Source organism: Octopus bimaculoides, chromosome 16 (genome assembly GCF_001194135.2).
Source record: "Octopus bimaculoides isolate UCB-OBI-ISO-001 chromosome 16, ASM119413v2, whole genome shotgun sequence".
Lineage (NCBI taxonomy): Eukaryota > Metazoa > Mollusca > Cephalopoda > Octopoda > Octopodidae > Octopus > Octopus bimaculoides.
Window position 1 is genome coordinate 17,364,820 of NC_068996.1, and position 2,775 is coordinate 17,367,594.

The 2,775-nt window shown below is 38.1% G+C and overlaps 1 protein-coding gene across 5 annotated transcripts in view; it reads right to left on the reverse strand.

The window, feature by feature from the left end:
• The window catches only part of LOC106882458 (beta-1,3-galactosyl-O-glycosyl-glycoprotein beta-1,6-N-acetylglucosaminyltransferase 3), a 148,330-nt gene that overhangs the window by 47,969 nt on the left and 97,586 nt on the right, over window positions 1-2,775 (reverse strand). For 2 of the 5 annotated variants that reach the window (XM_052973546.1, XM_052973544.1), the window contains exon 2: window positions 1,648-1,799. The exons of 2 other annotated variants lie outside the window; for them this stretch is intronic. The gene's annotated coding sequence lies outside the window, so the exon portion shown is untranslated. The remainder of the gene's footprint in view (window positions 1-1,647; window positions 1,800-2,775) is intronic. One more of the 5 variants, XM_052973545.1, reaches the window with a different exon arrangement.

Here is a 2,775-nt window from a genome sequence, read left to right on the forward strand (position 1 = left end):
ACTACTGGGTACTGCACACATTCTACGCAAAACACTTTCAATACAGTAAACATAAGAGCACCACAGCAAACCACAGCACATACCCAAGGCGCACAGAGCTGCGCTCGGTAGTGAAGTGAAAGCACGTTATAAAAATAAAACTACTGAATAATAATAATAATAATAATAATAATATTAATAATTCTTTATATTGCAGGCACAAGGTCTGAAATTTGGGGGTGGGGACTAGCCCTCAATGATTCACTGGTACTTAATTTACCAACCCCGAAAGGATGGAAGGCAAAGCCGACCTCGGTAGAATTTGAACTCAGAACGTAGCGACAAATGAAATACCGCTAAGCATTTCGTCCATAGCATTTGCTATGCGAATTCTTGAGTTTAAAAGCCAAAGGAGATCAAAGGACAAAATCCCTATTAGGAACGAAGACATGAGAACTAAATTGAACCATTCAAAAGAGGGTTAGGAGTGAAATAAGAACGAAATGCAAATAAGGTACATCGTAATCAGCAAAGAACTGCTAGTAGTAAAAGCAGTGTGAGGTGAAAAAAATAATAAATAAGAAAAATAAAATAAAAAAGCAAGTTCCAACAGAGAACAAAACAATACACTTCAAGAAAGAAAAATAAATCTATAAATGACTAAACAATAAAGAAGAGCATTAGGTGTCATGATATGCCCGATACTGGTAAGAAATCTGGAGCAAAGTAGTCCAACATAAAATAAAAACAGACCGGTTGTGAAAATTTAAAAGAGAAATGGAAGATGGAATGACATAAAGAAAATATAACAATTACGGATAAGAAGATGAAAGAGATGATCAAGAAAAGCTCAAGCCCCTGGACCAGATGGCGTTCAAGGAATCTGGCTCGAAAATCTTCCAAGTATACACAGCCATATACAACAATCTGGGAAATCTCAAGATCAAGCCAGAGGGGAGTGTGGAAACCAAGACAGCAATTATTTCTGTTGTAATTGGTGCACTTGTCCACAACACGCAAAATGAGACTGAAAGAGATTAGAATTAAAACTCACTTTGTCGATCTGAAGAAAAGTACCATCCTACATTCTGCAAGAATCCTAAGAATGATTCTTTAGATTTAAGGATACTTCACAGTGCATCCACAGGAATTTCCAACAATACATTAACAGGCATAACAATGCAGCAGTGTACCTACACTGGAAAATATGCAGTAGTTATAAAATCAAGGTAAGTGAGAAGTGGTATGAACATTAATCGTACTGAAAAGAGAAGGAAACCAACAAGCTTAATATCAGAATCAACGACTGGAACGACAGGAGATGTATACTTATCGATATTACAACACTCTAAGGCGGTTAGCTGGCAGAATCGTTAGCATGCTGGGAAAATGCTTAGCGGCATTTCGTCCGTTTTTACTTTCTAAATTAAAATTCCTCCAAGCTCGATTTTACTTTTTATCCTTTCGGGGTCGATAAAATAAGTACCAGATGAACAGTAGGGTCGATCTAACCGACTTACCCACTTCCCCGAAATTGCTAGCCTTGTGCCAAAATCTGAAAACGATATTACAATACCCTGTGAAGGAAATACCTTCATACAAGTCATAGAGAAGTTGACAAAGATCAGGAGATCAAAATCAACAGGTAATAGGAAAAGTAGGACTCACGAAGAAAATAATGAGAAAGTTCACCAACCGTATACTGGACAATATCAATATCTATGTAGACCAGAAGATCGCCCTACTTGGAATAGTTCATATACTACGGAGTATTGTCAATTAAACATCTTTCCTATAACAACCATAGTTTGGATAAGGCCCTGCAGGATATAAAATAAGAAATACAAAAGGAACAATAGCAGTGTCAACAACATTAAAATAACAGTAATAATAGTATTTTTATTAGTCACATGGGCCAACTAAAATACATATAATACACGTTAAAGAACATAGTATTTATAATACGTGTGGAGCTGAATAACGTTTAATAATGACGAGACGATGGGAAGGTTCATGACGTAAGAGGGCATATTGAAAACGGGGTAAAAAAAAAGACAACAAAAAAAGAAATACCAGAAGGACATGAAGAAGTGCTACGCAACAAGGACTATACAATCAATTCCATGTAGCCATAAATAAAGTTGCTGGAGGATATAGGTGGGGATGGTTAAAGAAAGGACCACTTAAAACGAAGACTGGAAACACTATACTGTCAGCGCAAGACCAAGCTTTGGCCACAAATTGGAGGGTCAGTCTTAGAAATGAGCAAATGCCTCGGTTGAGCCGAATTTGCGATGGATTTGATTACACTATTGCCTATATAGTCCTAGACTTGACCGAAACCAGTATAAATTGGGGTGACATGATAACGTAGCAAAACTTCTGCAATGGAGACTGTGAAAAGAGTGGAGTCGGGGAGACGCAGCACATGTTACGATCACAAACCACAGAGAGTGAGCGAGTTGGAGCCTTGCAAAATCTTGTGGGATTTCCAATTCGGGCAGACCAGATACTTGAGAACAACAAACTGATGTTGCATGACCATTTAACCCACGAATAGTTATGTAGAAAACGAGTAAGTTGAAATATACGAGGAGATAACCAAAAGTAACCGGAAAAGTAATCGTCCTCGGGAGAATTTGAAATCAGGACGAAATGCCGCTAAACAGACGAAATGGCTCTAAACAGACGAAATACCGCTAAACAGACGAAATGCCGCTAAACAGACGAAATGGCGCTAAACAGACGAAATGCCGCTAAACAGACGAAATGGCGCTAAACAGACGAAATGCCGCT